The following is a 26,243-nucleotide window of genomic DNA, read 5'->3' as shown; positions in this document are numbered from 1 at the left end:
AGACTGGGACAATATCCTCAGAAATGAGAATACAGATAATAAATGGGAAATGTTTAAGAACATCCTAAATAGGCAGTGTAAGCGGTTTATACCTTGTGGGAATAAAAGGACTAGAAATAGGAAAAACCCAATGTGGCTAAACAAAGAAGTAAGACAGGCAATTAACAGTAAAAAGAAAGCATTTGCACTACTAAAGCAGGATGGCACCATTGAAGCTCTAAAAAACTATAGGGAGAAAAATACTTTATCTAAAAAACTAATTAAAGCTGCCAAAAAGGAAACAGAGAAGCACATTGCTAAGGAGAGTAAAACTAATCCCAAACTGTTCTTCAACTATATCAATAGTAAAAGAATAAAAACTGAAAATGTAGGCCCCTTAAAAAATAGTGAGGAAAGAATGGTTGTAGATGACGAGGAAAAAGCTAACATATTAAACACCTTCTTCTCCACGGTATTCACGGTGGAAAATGAAATGCTAGGTGAAATCCCAAGAAACAATGAAAACCCTATATTAAGGGTCACCAATCTAACCCAAGAAGAGGTGCGAAACCGGCTAAATAAGATTAAAATAGGTAAATCTCCGGGTCCGGATGGCATACACCCACGAGTACTAAGAGAACTAAGTAATGTAATAGATAAACCATTATTTCTTATTTTTAGTGACTCTATAGCGACAGGGTCTGTTCCGCAGGACTGGCGCATAGCAAATGTGGTGCCAATATTCAAAAAGGGCTCTAAAAGTGAACCTGGAAATTATAGGCCAGTAAGTCTAACCTCTATTGTTGGTAAAATATTTGAAGGGTTTCTGAGGGATGTTATTCTGGATTATCTCAATGAGAATAACTGTTTAACTCCATATCAGCATGGGTTTATGAGAAATCGCTCCTGTCAAACCAATCTAATCAGTTTTTATGAAGAGGTAAGCTATAGACTGGACCACGGTGAGTCATTGGACGTGGTATATCTCGATTTTTCCAAAGCGTTTGATACCGTGCCGCACAAGAGGTTGGTACACAAAATGAGAATGCTTGGTCTGGGGGAAAATGTGTGTAAATGGGTTAGTAACTGGCTTAGTGATAGAAAGCAGAGGGTGGTTATAAATGGTATAGTCTCTAACTGGGTCGCTGTGACCAGTGGGGTACCGCAGGGGTCAGTATTGGGACCTGTTCTCTTCAACATATTCATTAATGATCTGGTAGAAGGTTTACACAGTAAAATATCGATATTTGCAGATGATACAAAACTATGTAAAGCAGTTAATACAAGAGAAGATAGTATTCTGCTACAGATGGATCTGGATAAGTTGGAAACTTGGGCTGAAAGGTGGCAGATGAGGTTTAACAATGATAAATGTAAGGTTATACACATGGGAAGAGGGAATCAATATCACCATTACACACTGAACGGGAAACCACTGGGTAAATCTGACAGGGAGAAGGACTTGGGGATCCTAGTTAATGATAAACTTACCTGGAGCAGCCAGTGCCAGGCAGCAGCTGCCAAGGCAAACAGGATCATGGGGTGCATTAAAAGAGGTCTGGATACACATGATGAGAGCATTATACTGCCTCTGTACAAATCCCTAGTTAGACCGCACATGGAGTACTGTGTCCAGTTTTGGGCACCGGTGCTCAGGAAGGATATAATGGAACTAGAGAGAGTACAAAGGAGGGCAACAAAATTAATAAAGGGGATGGGAGAACTACAATACCCAGATAGATTAGCGAAATTAGGATTATTTAGTCTAGAAAAAAGACGACTGAGGGGCGATCTAATAACCATGTATAAGTATATAAGGGGACAATACAAATATCTCGCTGAGGATCTGTTTATACCAAGGAAGGTGACGGGCACAAGGGGGCATTCTTTGCGTCTGGAGGAGAGAAGGTTTTTCCACCAACATAGAAGAGGATTCTTTACTGTTAGGGCAGTGAGAATCTGGAATTGCTTGCCTGAGGAGGTGGTGATGGCGAACTCAGTCGAGGGGTTCAAGAGAGGCCTGGATGTCTTCCTGGAGCAGAACAATATTGTATCATACAATTATTAGGTTCTGTAGAAGGACGTAGATCTGGGTATTTATTATGATGGAATATAGGCTGAACTGGATGGACAAATGTCTTTTTTCGGCCTTACTAACTATGTTACTATGTTAAATGCCTGGTAACTCTCCAAGGAAAATGTCATATTTGGAAAGGACATGTTTTATTTCTATCAAGACTATTGTTTTCAGATAAAAACTCTGTCATTTCCTAGTACATAAGAGTCAGAAATAATCCAACTCTTTCGGCTATAATTGGCCAATTATAGTACATACAGAATCAGTCATTTAACAAATACAATTCCCTACAACTTTTTTAGACTTGTCTATGAATTCTCGTGAGTGATTTTTCAATCCATGTAACAGAACTTTTAATGATTGTACCTCAGACAATGGTTTGATAGTTACATAGTTAATACAGATAAAAAAACAAACAAATTAAGATTAAATTAATTAAATTAAGATGATCACTAAAAGGTTTTTAAATAGATTGGGCATTAACGTTGATGAGTGAGTGGATTAACATGTACGAAATACAACTTTAGCCTAGAAGTGCATGTGATGGTTAGTCTACGTTCACACTAGCGTTGTGCGCCGCTGCGTCGGCGACGCGACGCACAACGCACCGAAAAACGCGTGCAAACGCACGCAAAAACGCTGCGTTTTTCGACGCGTGCGTCGTTTTTTGACAAAAATCGGACGCAAGAAAAATGCAACTTGTTGCGTTTTCTTGGTCCGACGCTAGCGTCAAAAAAGACGCACGTGTCGGAAAACGCAACAAGCAAAAACGCATGCGTCCCCATGTTAAACATAGGGGCGCATGACGCGTGCGTCGCCGCTGCGTCGCCCGACGCTAGCGCGACGCACACTAGCCGAACGCTAGTGTGAACGTAGCCTTACATACAGTTTTGTTTTATACAATTTTATTTTAATGATTTTAACAGAAATTTCCCGTCTATTATTTTGTTCTAGTTGAAAGCATAAACATTTTTAAGAAACCCCAAATTGTATTTGCAAATGTCAAGACATGTATGTTCAGAAACAGGAAAAGGTATAATGCTAGAGAAAAGTCTCTTATTAATGTTCATAAGGTTGATGATCCAGTAAGAGCAGATACTTTGGGTCTTGAAGTATATAAATGTTTCAAGTACATGTTAAAAGACTCAGGTATCTTTCAGAAGCTGCACTCATCTGGGGAGGAACAAAACTCAAGGGAATAAAACATAGCTTGAAATGTGAAGAAGACAAGCAACTTGAAAAGTCTTGAAGGAACCTTGAGAGTTATGAGAACCGTACAACAAAAATGATGCATATGAGGAAACTTTAATTGTTTGGACTAGAGAGCGGAGCAAAGCTACACTAAGAGAGTGTAGCACATGAAAATCTGAAAAGTTGTCCAATTAAATCAAGAATTTAAAGTAAAAATGATTGAATTTATCTTGCACCAAAAAATTGATTCTTTCATTGCATCTGGGATATTAACCATTTATTTTTATTTCGTTCCTGACTTAGCCTCAGTAACAATGTAGTGAACATTATCACAGAGAACTATAGGTACTAGAAATTGCACATAACTTGAATGTTACAAGGCTCAAGAAGAGGGAAAACGGATATGGCATTGTAGAGCTCAGATTCACTTTGCTTCTAACAGTGTTAACTTCATTGCTTAACTCAATAACTAAGTGACCCACAGTGATCATGCACAGAGGCATCAAAAATTATCATTGATGTCACCAAAGCTTCCTTGAAGGTCCAGAAAATAAATTGCAAAGAGAACAGAAATCAGAGAGAAGATGCGCTCTTTGGGTTAGTTAGTTACAGTAGAAATAACAAAATTGCAAAGTCAAATGCTCTGCTTTAATGCTTGCACTGCAATGGACAGAACTCCAAGGAGAACATGAAACTGCATAGAACTACTGCCAACGTCCTTTTCGAGGGTAGTAACTCCTAGTCTTCATTTAGGAGGAGAGATAAAGCAATATCGCACAGCTGTAATTACACCCTTATCTGGTTCTTGGACAACAGTGTGCATTCCCCATTCAGTCAAAATTACTGCAGGATGAGATAGAAGGAAAACTTTATTCGACCAAGTCTCAAAGTACAATGCGTATCAGGGCTGTCAGCCCTACTTATCAAGTAATAGAGAAAAGTATGAAGTGAACAAGAGGACATTGGTTTAAAGGGACTCTTTCAGTACGGTTAACTCTTTGACTATAAGGCTGCCGTCACACTAACAGTATTTGGTCAGTATTTTACATCAGTATTTGCAAGCTAAAACCAGGAGTGGGGGATAAATGCAGAAGTGGTGCCTATGTTTCTATTATACTTTTCCTCTATTTGTTCCACTCCTGGTTTTGGCGTACACATACTGATGTAAAATACTGACCAAATACTGCTAGTGTGACGGCAGCCTTAGACATCTATACGGGAACTGAGGTCATAAGAATCTGAATGAAATGATACCTTGATAATTACAATCACGTCTTATTCCAGAAAAATCCACATTTTTCTTATAAGTAAATGAGCTGTTCAGAACTATGAACAGGGCCCTATTTTTTATGAGAATAAGTTTAATTTTCTTGCTTTAAATAAAATGAGACACTGTAAGGTTGCCGTCACACTAGCAGTATTTGGTCAGTATTTTACATCAGTGTTTGTAAGCCAAAACCAGGAGTGGAACAATTAGAGGAGAAGTATAATAGAAACATATGCACCACTTCTCAATTTATCACCCACTCCTGGTTTTGGCTTACAAATACTGATGTAAAATACTGACCAAATACTGCTAGTGTGACGGCAGCCTAAGTGTAATATGTAATGACTGACCTCTGCTTTTCTAATCTCGCTGCAGTGCTGTGTGTAATTATAACTGGTGCATCTGCAGGTTCCTATCAGCTTCAGATTCCATCTCACAAGCAGCCTTTGTTGTAATTGTGTTGTAATACAACAGAGCTGTGAGAGCTGCAGCAAATGTGTATGTAAGGAGAATAAATTAACTTCTTCTGCACCGTGCTAGTTAAATGTCTCACACTGGTAACCTCCCTTTTTATTTAAAACAATCTGCGGAGACAGATTCCCATAGAGATCAAGAAACACATTTTGCTAAGCGTGACAGCATATATTTCTAAGCAGTTGTCATGCTCAGGTCAGGAGAGCAGACGGCCAGAACAAAGATCGAACAGCGATCCTCAGGCTGGCCATCTAGTCTCCAGACCTCAGTGTAACAGCATGTATTTCTATGCAGTTGTCAATCACAGGTCAGGAGAGCACATGGCCAGCCCAGGATTTTGATGCAATTTTCGGCTGAGTAATAGGACAGTCTGACTGCATCACTGACTGACTGAAACATTTCGTATTAACATATGCTTGACTTGCCGACTCTTGACTAAAAATTTTCCTTGACAGCAAACACAACGGGACAATGCACAGAAATAAAAGTTACACATCCTGAAAGAGCTGCCAAAGCTGTATTTCAGGATACTGTTAGTATGGTACGCAAAAATTACCTGGCAGATTCCCTTTAACAATGGTAAGAAGATACTGGGAGCTATTGCTATCAGTCATCATCAGACTGCGGACCATACAGGAACTATAGTACTGGTGAGAATTAGTCAGTATCACAAAAATGTGCCAGGGGTGATGAAAGTATCCTGTGTAGAGATGAGCGAGCTAGTTCAGAAAACATTCGCCAATCTCAAATTTGGCACGAATGTAGTACGTTCGGATTAGTTTTCGCTACCACAAGCTTTTTTTAACTCAATATCAGCAAAATTCAGGCACAGTTCGGTAAATCATCGTATTTCCACTAATGCTTTTGTTATTACTTTGTCTAGGATAGTGGTGCTGTATGATAAGCGGTGAGGATGGAGTGTCGTGTTTGATTTTGATGAGGGGAGGGGGTGTGGAGAAATTAGAAAAGCGGCACTTTTTTATGTGTGTTGATTCCCGCAGCCAAACAGGGCACAGAAACCATGCACAAAGTCATGACACAAGGTCTTCTGTGATTGGCTGCTGAAGTCACATGTGCCTGGCCATATAAAAATCAGACAACTTGTTATGCAGGCACCATTTTCTCAGTGTCACAGTGCTGACAAGTTGCTCCTGATAGTGCTGCAAGTGAACTTATCAGTTAGGATAGGTTCACATTAGCGTTTTTGTGCACAGCGTATCATCTGCATACACAAACGCATGCCAAAACGCATTCAAAAACATGCTTATACCTGTGCATGATCTTGCACATGATGCAAGCAAAAACGCTGCATGTGAATGCATTTACATGCATTTTGGCATGCGTTTGTGCTTATGCACATAGTGGAGGTGGTGACATAATTTTCTGGACATGCGCAGTCTAAAGAATACATGAGTACGCATGTCATTGCATACCAATGCATTCCCATAGACAGTAATGAATTTTTTTTTAGGACACTCATCCGCAATCATCGGCATGCGCATGATTGCGCAATATTTGACGCCTCAAAAAATGCAACAGAAACTGCCGCACACCGTGAAACGATGCATGCGTACACATCAGCATGTGAGCACATGCAAACGCATTACCCTGCATACACCATGCTAATGATATGTACGCATGACGCATGTGGATGTATGCGGATTATACGTTGTACACAGAAATGCTGATGTGAACCTGGCCTTAGCTAGATAGGTTCCTTCACAGACTTGAAAACACAAATACTATGGTGCCACCTATGTTTGAATCAAGTCATATCGAAATATTTGAGGAATTGGACACAAGAGCTTTAGGGAATGTCAAGGGAGAGAAGGGGAGGGATAATATAACAACCCCTGATTTGCAAGCCTTCCTAGTCTGGATAAAGATCCAACAATTACAGTGAAGCCTTCAGACAAAGGAGGGAACATTGTAAATATGGACAGGTCACAATTAGTGTTGAGCGATAACTTCCGATATATGTATCCTCGATGGCTCCCAGGGTCTGAAGGAGAGGAAACTCTCCTTCAGGCCCTGGGATCCATATTAATGTAAAAAATAAAGAATAAAAATAAAAAATATGGCTATACTCACCCCTCCGAAGGACCCTGGCTGTCACCGCTGCAAGCGTCTGCCTCCGTTCCTGAGAATTGCAGAGAGTGAAGGACCTTCGATGACGTTGCAGTCAGGTGACCGGTCACCTGACCGCTCACGTGACCGCTCACCTGACCGCGACGTCATCGAAGGTCCTTCACTCACTACATTCTTAGGAACAGAGGCGGACGCTTGCAGCGGTGACAGCCAGGGTTCTTCGGAGGAGTGAGTATAGCCATATTTTTTATTTTTATTCTTTATTTACATTATTATGGATCCCAGGGCCTGAAGGAGTTTCCTCTCCTCCAGACCCTGGGAACCATACTCACCGCACACTCCAATACCGATTTCCAATATCACAAAAATATCGGAACTCGGTATCGGAATTCCGATACAGCAAGTATCGGCCGATACCCGATACTTGCAGTATCGGAATGCTCAACACTAGTCACAATATAGAGAAATGGATTTGTATCTGTTGTGAGTAGTGATAAGCGAATATACTGGTTACCCGAGATTTCTGGAGTATGCTAGGGGGTCCTATGAGTGTTTTTTAGTGCTCTGAGTTTTAGTTTTTCTTGCCGCAGCTGAATGATTTACATCTGTTAGCCAGCTTAAGTACATGTGGGGATTCCCTAGCAACTAGGCAACCCCCGCATGCTCGAGAAATCTCGAGTAACGAGTATATTCGCTCATCACTAGTCGTGACTGCTATGACATTTTGGAGGGTCTTCCCACAAAAAAAAATCTACAGCAACTTGAGGGGATACTATGTAAAGCATTTGAAGGAAAGTTGATAAATAAGGCCGGCCTCACACTAGCGTGTTTTACGGACGTAAGAGAGGAGCTAAAAATATGGATTGCATACGGTACAATGCATCTCTATGCCCCAGCTACTATCAGCCGTGTTTTACTGATCCGTATTATACGGTGTTCTACGGCCGTAGAAAAACGCAGCATGCTGCGTTTGTCCCCGTATTGCGCAAAAAATACGCCAATGAAAGTCTATGGGGGCCAGAAAAATACAGATTACACACGGACCAACAGTGTGACTTGCGAGAAATACGCAGCGGTGTTCTAGCAAAAAGCCGGCAATTCAGTGCGGTGTACAATAAAATCACAGTGACAGGTTAGAATAGAATAGCTAAGATAAATGTCTACACATAGTATAGGGATATATATATATATATATATATATATATATATATATATATATATATATATATATATGTGTGTGTATATGTCAGGGAGACACATATATGTATATATATTAAGATTTCATACAGCACTAGATAGCTTAAAAGCCGGTAATTCAAATGCCGGCTTTTGCTATCTCCTTACCAAACCCGACATGATATGAGACATGGTTTACATACAGTAAACCATCTCATATCCCCTTTTTTTTAGCATATTCCACACTACTAATGTTAGTAGTGTGTACGTGCAAAATTTGGACACTCTAGCTATTAAGTTAAAGGGTTAAATCACAGAAAAAATTGGCGTGAGCTCCCGCGCAATTTTCTCCGCCAGAATGGTAAAGCCAGTGACTGAGGGCAGATATTAATAGCCTGGAGAGGGTCCATAATCATTGAACCCCCCACCCTCCCCCCTGGCTAAAAACATCTGCCCCCAGCCACCCCAGAAAAGGCACATCTGGAAGTCCTACTTCCACTTGGCTACTCTCTTCCCACTCCCGTGTAGTGGTGGGATATGGGGTAATGAAGGGTTAATGTCACCTTGCTATTGTAAGGTGACACTAAGCCAGATTAATAATGGAGAGGCGTCAATTATGACACCTATCCATTATTAATCCAATAGTATGAAATGGTTAAAAAACACACACACACATTATTACAAAGTCTTTTAATGAAATAAATACACAGGTTGTTGTAATATTTGATTATACTGGTAATCCACCTAAAGACCCTCGTTCTGTAAAAAAGGTAAAAAAAAAACAACAATATCCCAAAAATAGCTATGAAAATTGTACATTCACACTGAAGGCATCAAAACAATGAATACACATGTGGAATTATATACTTAACAAAAAAGTGTGAAACAACAAAATTTATGTCTTATATTCTAGGTTCTTAAAAGTAACCTTTTGCTTTGATGACTACTTTGCACACTCTTGGCATTCTCTTGATGAGCTTCAAGAGGTAGTCACCGGGAATGGTTTTCAATTCACAGGTGTGCCCTGTCAGGTTTATTAAGTGGGATTTCTTGCCTAATAAATGGCGTTGGGACCATCAGTCGTGTTGTGCAGAAGTCTGGTGGATACACAGCTAATAGTCCTACTGAATAGACTGTTAGCTGCTTTTTTCTTGCCATAATACAAATTCTAAGTAAAGAAAAACGAATGACCATCATTACTTTAAGAAATGAAGGTCAGTCAGTCCGAAAAATTGAGCAAACTTTGAAAGTGTCCCCAAGTGCAGTGGCAAAGATCATCAAGCGCTACAAAGAAACTAGCTCATATGAGGACCGCCCCAGGAAAGGAAGACCAAGAGTCACCTCTGCTTCTGAGGATAAGTTTATCCGAGTCACCAGCCCCAGAAATCACAGGTTAACAGCAGCTCAGACTAGAGACCAGGTCAATGCCACACAGAGTTGTAGCACAGACACATCTCTACAATAACTGTTAAGAGGAGACTTTGTGCTGCAGGCCTTCATGGTAAAATAGCTGCAAGGAAACCACTGCTAACGACAGGCAACAAGTAGAAGAGACTTGTTTGGGCTAAAGAACACAAGGAATGGACATTAGACCAGTGGAAATCTGTGCTTTGGTCTGATGAGTCCAAATTTGAGATCTTTGATTCCAATCACCGTGTCACCTTGAAGCATGGAGGAGGAGGTGTGATGGTGTGGTGGTGCTTTGTTGGTGACACTGTTGGGGATTTATTCAAAATTGAAGGTATACTGAACCAGCATGGCTACCACAGCATTTTGCATCGGCTTGCTATTCCATCCGTTTTGCGTTTAGTTGGACCATCATTTATTTTTCAACAGGACAATGACCCCATACACACCTCCAGGCTGTGTAAGGGCTATTTGACCAAGAAGGAGAGTGATGGGGTGCTACACCATATGTCCTGGCCTCCACAGTCACCAGACCTGAACCCAATCGAGATGGTTTGGGGTGAGCTGGACTGCAGAGTGAAGGCAAAAGGGCCAACAAGTGCTAAGCATCTCTGGGAACTCCTTCAAGATTGTTGGAAGACCATTCCTGGTGATTACCTCTTGAAGCTCATCAAGAGAATGTCAAGAGTGACAAGAGTGTGACAAGAGTGTGCAAAGCATTCATCAAAGCAAAAGGTGGCTACTTTGAAGAACCTAGAATATAAGACAAAATTTCAGTTGGTTCACACTTTTTTGTTAAGTATATAATTCCACATGTGTTAATTCATAGTTTTGATGCCTTCAGTGTGAATGTATAACTTTCATAGTCATGAAAATACAGAAAAATCTTTAAATGAGAAGGTGTGTCCAAACTTTTGGTCTGTACTGTATATTCCTCTCGGGTGGACGGATCGGTGGGAAACATGGTGGCGTGTCTTGAGGGATTGGAGCTCCCAAGATTGAGTGACACAGATAGAGAAGACTTGGAGGCTCCCATCACGGAGGAGGAGCTGGGTTGGGCATTGCAATCTATGGGTAATGGAAAGGTGCCTGGTGTAGATGGATTTCCTGCCGAAATTTATAAAAATATGAGGGAAGTACTGATCCCTAGATTAAAGGCGGTCCTGGAGGAGGCTAGGAGTGGAGAAAATCTGCCGGCATCCATGCGAGAGGCCATAATAGTGGTGATTCCTAAGGAGGGGAAGGACTTGAAACAGCTGGATTCATACCGGCAAATGTCCTTGCTCACTATAGATGTCAAACTCCTGGCTAAGGTGTTGGCGATGAGGTTGATGAGTGTCATTTCCGGCCTGGTGCACTCAGACCAGTCTGGCTTTATGCCTGATAGGTCCACTGTGATTAACTTACGGAGGCTATTTATGAATCTGCAACTCAGATCCGATAACTGTGGCCAGAGAGTTATTGCATCTTTAGACGCCCATAAGGTGTTCGATAGTGTGGAGTGGGGGTATCTCTGGCAGGTGTTGCGGAGTATGGGGTTTGGCCCGCAGTTCGTATCTTGGATTCGGCTGATGTAATCGATGGCGAGGGTCAGGGTGAAAGGGGAGTTATCACGGACCATACAATTAGCTAGAGGGATGAGGCAGGGATGTCCACTCTCTCCTCTTTTGTTTGCTCTGGCTGTGGAACCACTGGCTGCTAAGCTTCGACGGTCTGATGAGGTGTCTGGGTTTAAGTATGGGATGACTGAAGAAAGGGTGGTGTGGTATGCGAATGACATTCTGCTATTTCTGGCTGACCCAGTTACTTCTTTGGAGGGAGCCATTGGGATTATTGAACAATTCGGCTCGGTGTCGGGACTAAAGATAAATTGAAGTAAGTCTTATCAAAATGTTTCTGATGCCGAAAATACTATATATTCTTCATAATGCACCGGTTTGGATACCGCGTGGGAAATTTAGGCAGATTAACTCTCTGTTTAGGAATCTGATATGGGGGAGACAACATCCGCATATCAAACTGGAGACACTTCAGCGACCCAAGGAAGATGGGGGCAAGGCAATGCCTAACCCTGAAATATATTTTCTTGCAGCCCAAAGTCAGCATCTAAAGGACTGGGTGCATGAAGGGTCATCTAGAGCGGTACGGCAGTTGATGGAAGCGGTGACAAAATGAAGGCCAGTAGTACAATGCCTGGAGGATGGATACCTGGTAGCTCTGGGGAAATTATACCCGACTGTGTTGTTGATATGTAAGCTGTGGGGTAGGCTGAGATATATGCGAGGGATTACGGACTTGACTAGATTCTCACCGCTATGGCATAACAATAATTTTCAGGAGTTTGAGGCATTGGGGGTATTAACAGAATGGCAGGTCAAAGGGATTCAGTACGTGTATCAGATAATTGAGCGAGATGAGTTGAAATCCTTTTCCCGGTTGCAGGCGGAATTTGGTCTTGGGCCTGCGGAGGAATATCAGTATTTGCGGATGAGGCATGCTTTTGAACCTCAGAATAGGGACGGAGGTATTAGAATTCAAAGGGATAGAGAGTATGTGTGAAATGAAGAGACTACTAGGGGGGTTATTTCTACTCTGTATAAAGACCTGTTATATACTTTCCTATTGGGGTTTCCAAAAATGGCGAGAGCTAAGTGGGAGAGGGATCTGGGTCCAAAGGAGAACGAGACTTGGGAGTTGGTGCTAGAATGGGTCCCACGACTGTCAGTGAGTGAACCGTATAGGCTGTCACAGCTTTACGTAATACACAGGGTTTATAGGTCTCTGAAAGTGCTATACAAGGCAGGTTTGCGTGATGATTCTGAGTGCCTGAGGTGTAAATCTACAGATGCTGATATATTTCATCTGATGTGGACGTGTCCGACACTGGCTGCCTTTTGGTTGGTAGTTTTGAGTCGTATGGAAGGTGCGTATGGATGCACGGTGCCAAGGGATCCGGTGGTGTGCCTGTTGGGGTGCGTGGATGAGATTGGAGTGGATAACAACCTGAAGATAGCTATTGCTAGATTGCTGTACATGGCAAGGAAGGTAATAGTGCGAAATTGGATCAGGGAAGAACCATCTTCAAGAAGAGAATTCCTTCAGTATGTGAATCAAGGCCTGACACTGGAAAAGGGGTTTTATAAGAAAAGAGGGAAAATTGAAATGTTCAATAAATTATGGTTTCCGTGGATTGCCATAGGATAGGGGTATTATAGAAATTGAGTGAATTGGGGTCTCAAATTGATGGCAATGTGACATGTGGCTTACATTCTTGGTTGAGGGATTAGCTACTCTATAGTTTTAATGATGCAGTTGTTAAGCAAGGGGAGTTGTCTTGTTGGGTGGGGGGACGTTGGGATTGATGGGGATTGTTTGAAGGGGAAAACTTTGTATCGAAAATAAGAATTTAACATGTCAATTATCTTGTTATTCTTAAGAAAATCTATTTGAATAAAAAAAATAATAGTTAACCCCTTCAGATGGATTTACATCGTTGGACATGACAGAACGACGGAAGGTATGGGATATTTTTGTTTTTTTATTTTACCTTTTTTACAGAACGAGGGTCTTTAGGTGGATTACCAGTATAATAAAATATTACAACAACTTGTGTATTTATTTCATTAAAAGACTTTGTAATAATGTGTGTGTGTGTGTGTTTTTTAACCATTTCTTACTATTGGATTAATAATGGATAGGTGTCATAATTGACGCCTCTCCATTATTAATCTGGCTTAATGTCACCTTACAATAGCAAGGTGACATTAACCCTTCATTACCCCATATCCCACCGCTACACGGGAATGGGAAGAGAGTGGCCAATTGCCAGAATAGGCGCATCTTCCAGATGTGCCTTTTCCTGGGTAGCTGGGGGCAGATGTTTTTAGCCAGGGGGGTCCAATAACCATGGACCCTCTCCAGGCTATTAATATCTGCCCTCAGTCACTGGCTTTACCATTCTGGTGGAGAAAATTACGCAGGAGCCCACACCAATTTCTTCCGCGATTTAACCCTTTAATTTAATAGCTAGAGCGCCCAAATATTGCACATACACACTACTAACATTAGTAGTGTGGAATATGCAAAAACAAAGGGATAGGAGATGGTTTACTGTATGTAAACCATGTCTCATATCATGTCGGGTTTGAGAAGGAGATAGGAAAAGCCAGCAATTGAATTACCGGCTTTTAAGCTATCTAGCGCTGTATGAAATATTAATATATATACATATATATATGTGTCTCACTGGCACACATATATATATATATTTATATATATATATATATATAGACAGTATATATGTTTTTACGATTTTTTGAGCACATGGATCCATTGTATGTCCGTATGTCGGTTTTGCAAGCCTGCGAGAAAATCTCGCAGTACGGATGCCTTACAGATTACATATGGAGGATGCCATGCGCAAAATACGCTGACACACCCTGCCTACGGAGTACTTACGGTTCACCATTTTTTTAATTTAGTGGCGTATTATGGCCATAAAATACGGACCGTATTTTTATACGCTGAGTGTGACGCCGGCCTAAGAAAGAATTGTCTTTTTTTTTAAACCAAAGTGTCCACTGGTTGCATCCTTTTATAGCCTCCGTAAGCTGCACAAAGCGTGTAGCACTCTAAAGGGACATCCTATTGTGTCAGGCATAGGAAACATCACACAGGGCATTAGCACGTATATCAAAACAATATTAAGATTGTTCATCTTGGCACTTTCATCTCATGTCCAAGACATGATGGATGCCCTAAGGAAATTGGAGGGCATCCAGGTTGTAGATGGAGCATTCCTTACAAGCCTGGATGTGGAGGCACTTTATAGTTCGATTCCACATGAGGCTGGCTGTAGTGCAGTGGAACACTTTCTAAGTGTTACGGGGAAGCACTTCAGGCGACATAACTCTTTGGTGATGGACCTCCTATGGTTTGCTCTGTGTCAGAACTATTTTACTATTTTCTCTTTGATGGGCAGTACTTCCACCAGCTCAAGGGTACTGCTTGCACAGTCTCTCCAGCCTATGCAAGGTGGGAGGAGAAGGAAGATTCTGAGACAGCAGCACAAGAGGAAGGAGTGTACTTCACTGCAGCTTGTGGTTTGTATTCAGATGCAGATGGTGCTCAGGCTAATAACATTAATGCCTTAATTCAGTCTCTGATGGCACAGCGTGCAAACCATCTGTGTATTGCACCCTTCTCCCTCTTTTTCTGTGCTGCTGAGTCAGCGTGACCAAGACCTCTTCCTCTGAACTGCCCACGTCAGTCGGATGGCTGTGGTCATGAATGGTACTTCGGCGAGTTCTGTCCATGGACTCCCTCTGGTGGCTGTGAGTGGAGCTGCTGCTTCTGAGGTTCCTTCCACAGGTGATGGAGTTTATTCGTTGGCTGGCTGCTCTATTTAACTCCACTCAGATCGTTACTCCATGCCAGCTGTCAATGTTCTTGTATTGGTTCAGTTCGCTCTTGGATCTTTCTGGTGACCTGTCTACTCCAGCAGAAGCTAAGTCGCTGCTAGTTAATTATTTGTTCATTGTTTTCTTGTCCAGCTTGCTTTAATGATTTTGCCTTGCTAGCTGGAAGCTCTGGGATGCAGAGTGGCACCTCCGCACCGTGAGTCGGTGCGGAGGTCTTTTTGCACACTCTGCGTGGTCTTTTGTAGTTTTTTGTGCTGACCGCAAAGATACCTTTCCTATCCTCTGTCTGTTTAGTAAGTCGGGCCTCCCTTTGCTGTAACCTGTTTCATTTCTGTGTTTGTGACTTCATCTTAACTCACAGTCAATATATGTGGGGGGGTCTGCCTTTTCCTTTGGGGAATTTCTCTGAGGCAAGGTAGGCTTTATTTTCTATTTCTAGGGCTAGTTAGCTCTTAGGCTGTGAAGAGGCGTCTAGGCCAAGTTAGGTACGCTCCACGGCTATTTCTAGTTGTGTGATAGGATTAGGGGTTGCAGTCAGCAGAGTTTCCACTTCCCAGAGCTTGTCCTGTGAGAGTTTAACCATCAGGTCGTTCCGGGTGCTCCTAACCACCAGGTCCATAACAGATGGCCTGGACTCCATGTGGGGTCTAGGACCTCATCATCATCTATCCCATCATCACATTTCTCCAGTCTGTCCTCAATTCTGCTCCATACTAATCCACTCCTGTTATTACTACTCCTCCGCATCTACCCTCTGCAAATCCGTTCATTTTCTCCCAATTCCACAACATATCCACTTCAAACTGCTAACATTGTCCTACAAAACTGGACATAATCTTTCTCCTCCATATAACTATCAACTAATCTCCCACCACGTAATCTATTTTTCTCCAATACCTCCTTCTCTCCTCCCCAATCCTCATCTGCAAGACTTCTCTCTATTATCCCCATCCTATAAAATTCTGTGGCCCAACACATCCGATTATCCCCTACATGTGGAACTTTCAAGAGAAACTCATGTCTTCAGAACAGCTTACAGGCTGCAATGACCCTGCTGCAACCTCATCCACTCCAGAGCTGCTGCAACCTCGGAAACTTCTATCTCCTTCCCCATTATCCTGTAGAATGTAAGGCCATAACGGTAGGGTCCTTTTCCCTCTGAACCTGTCTGTTCCATTAGTTTGTTCATTGTAATTTCTATTTATATTTGGTATGCAACCCCTCCTCGTGTACAGCACCATTGATTAATCGGTGCGTTAAAAAAATAATAATTATCCTCAACATGAACATGTTCCACCCAGTCCTCACCCCTACCCTCCTTGCTGGACTACACACAGCAGAAAGCTGTAACAATTGGCACCTGTGTTTTATCACCATCATCACCATCATCGGAGATGTGCTGTGGGGGTCCTTTGACTGTTTGCACCTCCTCTCCCACATACTCATCTTCAAACAGAATAAGTGGTTGGGCATCAGCGCTGTCAATCTTTTATACTTGTGGGGCAGGGCCAGGTGGATGGCCCATGGAACCACAGCCAGCAGAGTGATCAAAAAACAGAAGTGACTTGGGTCTTAGACTGCTTGCCTGATTTGAAAGGGGATGTGGTGGAAGAGAGATGCCCATGGGTCACAGTTGTAAACTCTGCACTTTCAGCAGGGGACTGGAAGACAAAGCAAAGGAACTTAACCAATCTAAACCATCTCTACTTGTTCGGCCTCACCTTTCATCCAGCGGTACTTGGGCCTATGAAATTACACAGAACATCCTGTCTCCTGCATGAACCTGAGGAATGTGTTTAATTTGAGTGCATAACAAGTACAGATAGACCACAGCATCTCTCTTCCTGCAGCAGCTTCACCACCACCACTAGCAACCACATCCCCCATTTGATGCTCTCCTCTTTGTTTCACCATAAAGAAGTGCAGAGTATTACACAGTCTGTATACAGAGAGTGTGTAGCCAGCAGATTAATACACTGACTGTTTTTAGAGTACCCCAAAAAAATCAATAAAAAAAGCAAAACACAAAACAAGTGTTGGCTACCTCCTCCTCTTCCACCTACACATACACCATTTCCACTTCAACCTCCTCCTCCAAATAGACCTCTGCCTCCTGGTTCTATATTAATTTTTCTTTTTTTATTCTGCTATATTATAATAATCTTTATTTTTATATAGTGCTAACATATTCCGTAGTGCTTTAGAGTTTGCACACTTTATCATCGCTGTCCCCATTGAGGTCACAATCTAGATCTCCTATCAGTATGTCTTTGGAATGTGGGAGGAAACCCACGCAAACATGGGGAGAAGATACAAACTCCTTGCAGATGTTGTCCTTGGTGGGATTTGTACCCAGGACCTCAGCGCTGCAGTGCTATCCACTGAGTCACCGTGCTGCCCAATTTTAAATCGGTTTACTATCTAAATGTGTTTGCAGGGCACTTGTTCTGCTTTTACAACCATTTACCTTCCTTTTGCAGCCTCCTAGCCTTTACTATGACCATTTTACAGCCATTTTAAAGCAATAAAGTTTGGGTAGCTATAGGGTATGTGCACACGTATTCTGGAGGACTGCGGATTTTTCCGCAGCGGATTTGGAAAAACCGCAGTGCAAAACCGCTGCGGTTTTTCCTGCGGATTTATCGTGGTTTCTACTGCGGATTCCGCTGCGACTTTACACCTGCAGTTTTCTATTGGAGCAGGTGTAAAACCGCAGCGGAATCCGCACAAAGAATTGAGTTGCTACGGAATATAAACCGCTGCATTTCCGCGCGTTTTTTTCTGCAGCATGTGCACTGCGGATTTCGTTTCCCATAGGTTAACATGGTACTGTAAACTCATGGGAAACTGCTGCGGATCCACAGCTGCGGAAGCGCTGCAGATCCGCAGCGTGTGCACATAGCCATAGACTTCTATTAGGTTCAGGGTCAAGTTTGTATATGATACCGAATTTCTAACCCTAGCTAACATCCATCCCAACTGATGACTGATATAGATGAGCAGATATTTTGAAATTTGAGTTTACCAGCTTCAGTGAATTCCCCCCCCACCAAAAGGAAAAAAAAAAAGATTCCCAGAGAATCACAGTACTATGAAAAAAAATCTTATTGCCCTGAAAACACAGGCTGAGGTTTCCTATGTCTGTATTGCACTCTTTATGAACACTTAAATGCAAACTCAACATAGCAATGTGCTATAAAGCTCAACCTATTTGGCTATGAGAAAATACAGTGGGTGCAGAAAGTATTCAGACCCCTTTCAATTTTTCACTTTTTTTTGTAAATTCCAAAAAGTTCATTTTTTTCTCATTAATGTACACTCTGCACCCCATCTTGGCTGAAAAAAAAAACAGAAATGTAGTAATTTTTGCAAATTTATTTTAAAAGTAAAACTAAAATATCACATGGTCATAAGTATTCAGACCCTTTGCTCAGTATTGAGTAGAAGCACGCTTTTGAGCTAGTACAGCCATGAATCTTGTTAGGAATGATGGAACAAGTTTTTCACACCTAGATTTGGGGATCCTCTGCTATTCTTCCTTGCAGATCCTCTCCATTTCTGTCAGGTTGGATGGTGAACAGCCATTTTCAGGCCTCTCCAGAGATGCTCAATTGGGTTTAGGTCAGGGCTCTGGCGGGGCTAGTCAAGAATGGAGAGTTGTTCTGAAGCCACTCCTTTGTTATTTTAGCTGTGAGCTTAGGGTCATTGTCTTGTTGGAAGGTGAACCTTCAGCCAAGTCTGAGGTCCAGAGAACTCTGGTAGAGGTTTTGATCCAGGATATCTCTGTACTTGGCCGCATACATGTTTCCTTCAATGACAACCAGTTGTCCTGTCCCTACACCTGAAAAACACACCAATAGCATGATGCTGCCACCACCATGTTTTACTGTTGTGATTGTATTGGGCAGGTGATGAGCAGTGCCTAGTTTTCTCCACACATACAGCTTAGAATTATCACCAAAAAGGTCCATCTTCATCTCATCAAACCAGAGAATGTTATTTCTCATAGTCTGAGAGTCCTTCATGTTTTTTTTTAGCAAACTATGTGGGCTTTCATATGTCTTGCACTGAGGAGAGGCTTCCATCGAGCCACTCTGCAATAAAGGCCTGACTGGTGGATGCTGCAGTGCTAGTTGACTTTGTGGAACTTTCTCCCATCTCGCTACTGCATCTCTAGAGCTCAGCCACAGTGATCTTGTGGTTCTTCTTTACCTCTCTCACCAAGGCTCCTCTCCCAAGAATGCTCAGTTTGGCTGGATGTCTAGGTCTAGGAAGACTTCTGGTGGTTCCAAACTTCTTCCATTTAAGGATTATGGAGGCCACTGTGCTCTTAAGAACCTTGAATACTGCAGAAATTATGTTTTAACCTTGGCCAGATCTGTGCCTTTCCACAATTCTGTCTCTGAACTCCTTGGCCAGTTCATCTGACCTCATGATTCTCATTTGGTCTGACATGCACTGTGAACTGTGAGGTCTTATATAGACAAATGTGTGCCTAAATCAAGTCCTATCAGTTTAATTAAACACAGCTGGACTTCAATGAAGTAAAAACATCTCAAGGAGGATCACAAGGAAATAGACAGCATGTAACTTAAATATGAGTGTCTGAGCAAAGGGACTGAATACTTATGACCGTGATATTTCAGCTTTTCTTTTTTATTAAATTTGCACAAATTTCTACAGTTCTGCTTTTTTCAGTCAAGATGGGGTGCAGAGTGTACATTAATGTGAAAAAAATAACTTTTTTGAATTTACCAAATGGCTGCAATGAAACAAAGAGTAAAAAATTTAAAGGTGTATTTACCACCTGAGGAAAGTTGCAGTCCGCTGCCGAAACGCGTAGTGGTTCAATAAAAGGTTTGTTTACCACTAATCTATTGAATTGTGCTCTATAGCCATAGTGCTACTGGAAGAGGTATAGGAAGAGTTACATAACTGCCTCTTGCTGGTGTTAACTGACATAATTCCCATTTGGGGAGTTTGTACCACCTGTCCCAGTTGTGGTAGTGCATCGCAGCTACTCAACTCATTCACTCAATTAGCTGTAACACTCATGTATTGTCTCTGCCTATTATTTCTCCTCCACGTATCTACAGTGCAGTGCACTTTGAAAAAAAATTTGAGAGTGGTTTGTGTTCTCCTGCATGTGAGAGCACAGAGGAAGAATCCCATTCTGTGAGAAATAACGGCAGCAGGGTATATTTCACAATGGCTGAGCAAAGTGATATGGCAGCAACTGCAAAACCATTAAATTTATTAGGTGAAGTTTATTTGGCACACAGATGGATGAATGGGAGCTTGTTTCCTGATACCATTATCAGGAATGGATATCTGCCAGTGTGCCAGAGAAGAATGAAGAGTATGCCAAGCAGTAGTGATGGATAAAGATCATAGTGATGGTGACACCAACCATGTAGGTGCGGCTTGGTTTACAGATAGGCAAGCGTGAAGAAAAGTAGGAGGAAGAAAACTTGGGGCTTGCTTTGATTGCTTATAAGCTTGCTTTTCCTAAATGAGCAAGTGATATCACTTCATGTGCTGATAGAGATACGCATTTCCTAGTCTATATGGCCGAGACATCTATAGCTTGTTTTCCACTTGCAGGACCTCCAGACTGTTGAAGAATTCTCTGGTGAAATTGTGTTAAAGAACTTCCACATATAAAATGTCTCCACATACTCATCACCACCGTTGAATTTCTTCAACCAACAGGATGTCCGGCATCAATCACAAGCTCCAGAGTTTAATGCAGAATAAGCAGATTTCTCCCAGAGGATCTTTTAGCTGCAAATTCCCTATGCTGTGACTACTGAGGCCAAGACTCTCTTCTACAGATTAAATCATCTTCTTGGTAACCCGATCTAGTTTCCTGGTCTTGACCAATACAGAATCTTCATCATCATTGTCATCCCTGATTTTTCTGACATTTGCCTCATTGTTGGAATTTACCTGAACTCCTTGCCCTGCCTGATTTTCACCTTGAGATTTGACCTGGTTAACCTTCCTCTAGTGTTAGCTTTCTGTTACTCTTTCTTATGTTAACGGGTCGGTTTTGACCCGTGTCTTAAATCACCCCTAGGATACCCTAAAACAGTTATTTATGATCCAATTTGTTTCTTACCTCTTAGTTACCTTGTTAGGGTTTCTCATCCATGGAAGGATTGATTTTAATATTTTTGTTGTGGCCCCCTGGGCCTTTCATTTGAGAGCATACCCTTCATTTTCAATATAAAAATATTGTCAAATGAACCTCAAGAGAATATTATTATTATTATTATTATTATTATTATTGAGGGGTATACATAATATAAACAAGTACAATAATCTTAATCAATACAAGTCATTACTGGTACAGGAGGAGTGAGGACCCTGCCCGCGAAGGCTCACAATCTACAAGGGATGAGGGAGAATACAGTAGGTGAGGGTAGAGCTGGTCATGCGGAGGTTTGGTCTATCGGTGGTTACTGCAGGTTGTAGGCTTGTCAGTAGAGGTGGGTCTTCAGGTTCTTTTTGAAGGTTTCGATGGTAGGCGAGAGTCTGATGTGTTGTGGTAGAGGGTTCCAGAGTAGGGGTGATACGCGAGAGAAACCTTGTATACGATTGTGGGAAGAGGAGATAAGAGGGGAGTAGACAAGGAGATCTTGTGAGGATCGGAGGTTGCGTGTAGGCAAGTACCAGGAGATGAGGTCACAGATGTATGGAGGAGACAGGTTGAGGATGGATTTGTACGTCATGGTTAGGGTTTTGTAGTGGACTCTGGGCAATGCGGAGCCAGTGAAGGGATTGAGAGAGGGAAGTGGCCGGGGAATGGCGGGGGGACAAGTGGATTAGTCAGGCAGCAGAGTTTAGAATAGATTGGAGGGGTGCGAGAGTGTTAGAGGGGAGGCCACAGAGCAGGAGGTTGCAGTAGTCAAGGCGAGAGATGATGAGGGCATGGACTAGGATTTTTGCAGATTCTTGGTTGAGGAATGTACGGATTTGTGAAATATTTTTGAGTTGAAGTCGGCAGGAAGTGGAAAGGACTTGGATATATGGTTTGAGGGAGAGATCAGCGTCAAGGATTACCCTGAGGCAGCGAGCTTGTGGGACTGGCGAGAGTGGGCAGCCACGCACTGTAATGGATAGATTCGTTGGGGGGGTCACATGAGATGGGGAAGGATGATGAATTCTGTTTTGGCCATGTTAAGTTTCAGAAATCTAGCGGAGAAGAAGGATGAAATAGTGGACAGACATTGAGGGATTCTGGTTAGTGGGGAGGTGATATCTGGTCCAGAGATGTAGATCTGTGTGTCATCAGCATAGAGGTGATACTGAAAGCCATGAGATTAAATGAGCTGTCCCAGGCCAAAGGCGTAAATGGAGAAGAGCAGGTCCCAAGGACTGAACCTTGTGGGACTCCGACAGATAGGGGGCGAGGTGAGGAGGTGGTGTGTGAGTGGGAGACACTGAATGTCCAGTCTGTTAGGTATGATGAGATCCAGGATAGGGACAAGTCTGTGATGCCAAGGGATGAGAGGGTCTGTAGTAATAGGGAATGGTCCACTGTGTCACAGGCAGCCGACAGGACGAGGAGGAGGACAGAGTAGTGTCACTTGCTCTTGGCTGTTAAGAGGTCATTGGTGACCTTAGTTAGGGCAGTTTCAGTGGAATGGTGTGACCGGAAGTGAGATTGTAAGCGGTCAAAGAGGGAGCAAGAAGAGAGAAGGGAGGACAGTTCAAGGTAGACGTGTTGTTTCAGTAGTTTGGAGGCATAAGGGAGAAGTGATATAGGGCAATAGCTAGATACAGAGGATGGGTCAAGAGAGGGCTTTTTGAGGATAGGTGTTATTGAGGCATGTTTAAAGCTTGAGGGGAAAACACCAGTTGTTAGTGACAGGTTGAAGAGATGGGTTAGGGTTGGGATGAAGACTGGTGAGGTTTGGGATGAAGTGGGATGGGATCGGGTCAAGTGTACAGGTGGTGAGATGTGATCTTGAGAGTAGAGTGGAGAGTTGATCTTCTGTAATGGTGGAGAAATTGGTTTTGGAGGTGGAGGGCTGGGAAGTCGGGAGGAAGGGCTCTGGGGGTTGTTGACCAAAACTGTCTCTGATGCTATCAATCTTCTGCTTGAAAAATGAGGCAAAGTCTTCAGCTGAGATAAGTGGGGAGGGAGGAGGTGCTGGGGAACGGAGGAGAGAATTGAAGGTGTTGAATAACTGTTTAGGGTTGTGAGACAGGGAGGATATGAGAGATGAGAAGTAGGTTTGTTTAGCTGTGGCGAGTGTGGTCTTGAAAGTAGTGAGGGACTGTCTGAATGCGATGAAGTTCTCGTTGGAGTGGGATTTTTTCCATCTGCGCTCAGCAGCCCTGGAAGCTCGCCTCAGTTCTTTGGTCAGGCTGGTGTGCCAGGGCTGTCTGTTGATTTTGCGAGCTTTGGTATGTGTTAGGGGGGCAGCAGATTCCAAAGCTACAGCTATTGTGGTGTTATATAGAACGGCAGCGTCATCCGCATTGTGTATGGAACTTATGTCTGTGAGAGAGAGGAGGGATTCAGAGAATGAATGTAGGTCAAGATGTTTAAGATTTCTGCGAGGGTGTGAAAATTTGTGGGGTGGGGATTGTAGACATGGAGTGGAGAGAGATGGGAATGTGAGAAGTTTGTGGTCAGAGAGAGGAAGAGGTAAGTTAGAAAGGTTAGATAGGGAGCAGAGGCGGGTGAAGATGAGGTCCAGTGTGTGACCATCTTTGTGGGTGGCTGCAGAAGACCATTGAGTGAGGCCGAAGGAGAAAGTGAGAGATAGAAGTTTAGTGGCAGCTGAGAGGGAAGTGTCAATGGGGATGTTGAAGTCGCCCACGATGATAGTGGGGATGTCTGTGGAAAGGAAATGAAGTAGCCAGGTGGTGAAGTGGTCAAAGAAGGTGGTGGCTGGCCCTGGGGGGCGGTAAATGACAGCCAGTTGGAGGTTGGAGGGGGAGTAGATGCGCACAGAGTGCACCTCAAAGGAAGGGAGGGTAACAGAGGGTGGCAGTGGGATAGGGGTGAAGGAGCAGTTATGTGACAGGAGAAAACCAACTCCTCCGCCATGCTTGCTGCTGGGGCGGGGTGTGTGAGAAAGGTGGAAGCCACCGTAAGAGAGTGCAGCAGGGGAGGCTGTGTCAGAAGGGGTGAGCCAGGTTTCGGTGATGGCGAGGAAGTAAAGTTTGGTAGTAACAAAAAAATCATTGATGTAGGAAAGCTTGTTGCAGACAGAGCGAGCGTTTCACAGAGCTCCTGTTAGTGGGACTGGGGAAGCGGGGGCTGGGTGAATGGGTATAAGGTTAGAGAGGTTACGGAAGGTTGTGATAGAGCATGGATGGGAGGTAGAAATGACTGTGGGAATGTGGTGAGGAGGACCAGAATTTGGAGAGATATCACCAGCAGTGAGAAGGAGCAGAGAAAGTGTTAGCAGGTGGGAGCAGGAGAGGGCATGAGGTGGCTGCCTGTGTTTGGAGACAGAGGATTGTATGTTAAGGAACAGTTTTGAGGAGAAGGTGAGGTGGATGGGTAGGATTGAAGCAGAGATAAACAGTTCCTTACTTGGTGTGGGGATTGGGGAAGGTAGCAGAAAGTAAAGAATTATAGGGGTGAAAGTGAAAACAAATAGAAACATTGTTTACATTGACTGGACAGTTACCTTCAGTTCCCTTCAGGTTCAATTCAGGTTTTAATTCTACTCTAATACACACTTTTAGGACACACTTATAGGAATCACACTGCAGACTGAAGTCTATGCAGACTTGAGCTATGTAATATATGGAAAACTAAGTGCGTTCAGGTGTGAAGCAGAGAGGAGTGGTCTCTGCTCATCTTGGTCAGAGAATTAAGAGTGGACCAGATGCATACAATCAAGCCTGAGTAAACAAGGTCATGAATAACACTGGGGTAAGCTGGGGTTAGCTGATAGGCATACCATGAGAATGCTAGAAGCAGAGGAAAGTCTGTGTGCAAAGCTGGGTGATGTACTATGTGCACTTCATAGACAGACAGCAGGACAGCAGGAGAGCTGGGTGGATGAACATACCATGAGAATGCTAGAAGCAGAGGAAAGTCTGTGTGCAAAGCTGGGTGAGGTACTATGTGCAATTCATAGACAGACAGCAGGAGAGCAGGAGAGCTGTGTGGATGAACATACTTGTTAGAGTGTGATGGTGGCAGGTAGCAGGGCACAGTCTGTATACATCTTTCAGGTTTTAATTCTACTGTAATCCACACTTTTAGGACAAACTTATAGGAATCAAACTGCAGACTGAAATATAAACTATACTCTGCAAAGTACCAACTCTAAGCTGATTTGGCTATACATGCCTGAACATGTCCCTAACTCAAGTTGTTGGAGGTAGAGCTGGCTGTGGGCTGTTGGTTTATATTGTGTTTATGAGTTCAGTTTTGGGACTTATTATTGTTTTTGTACTCTTATATTAGACCTAGGTCGAAATTGACCAGAACAACACAAATGTTATAATTTTAATAAGAGCATTTTACAATTTAGTAAAATAGATTTATTTTATTGTATTTTGTTTAACAATAAGTTCCTGAAAAAGTCAAAAAGTCTTGATGCAATAAACAAATGTATGTAGAATTTGTATGCATTTAAAACCTAAAACGGGTCGGTCATGACCCTAACACTAGAGGAAGGACTCCTACAACTGGTTGTGCCCCTAGCACTAAGGCTTACAGAGCCAGCAACATAGCTTCCTGTTATAATGGTGTCATCTATCTCCTATAGCTCCAAATCATCTGAGTACAAAGGCTGACTGTTCATCTATTGGAATAAGTCAAATGGAGGAAGTTATTCTGATGTAGCACCTTTCTTAGCCCTCAGGGTGCTGTTAGGTGGACGATTAACCCCTTCCCGACCTGTGACACAGCGTATGCGTCATGAAAGTCGGTGCCAATCCGACCTGTGATGCATATGCTGTGTCACAGAAAGATCGCGTCCCTGCAGATCGGGTAACATAGTAACATAGTTAGTAAGGCCGAAAAAAGACATTTGTCCATCCAGTTCAGCCTATATTCCATCATAATAAATCCCCAGATCTACGTCCTTCTACAGAACCTAATTGTATGATACAATATTGTTCTGCTCCAGGAAGACATCCAGGCCTCTCTTGAACCCCCCGACTGAGTTCGCCATCACCACCTCCT

The sequence above is a fragment of the Ranitomeya imitator genome, chromosome 3, assembly GCF_032444005.1.
Source record: "Ranitomeya imitator isolate aRanImi1 chromosome 3, aRanImi1.pri, whole genome shotgun sequence".
Lineage (NCBI taxonomy): Eukaryota > Metazoa > Chordata > Amphibia > Anura > Dendrobatidae > Ranitomeya > Ranitomeya imitator.
Note: the sequence above shows the minus strand (reverse complement) of the source record.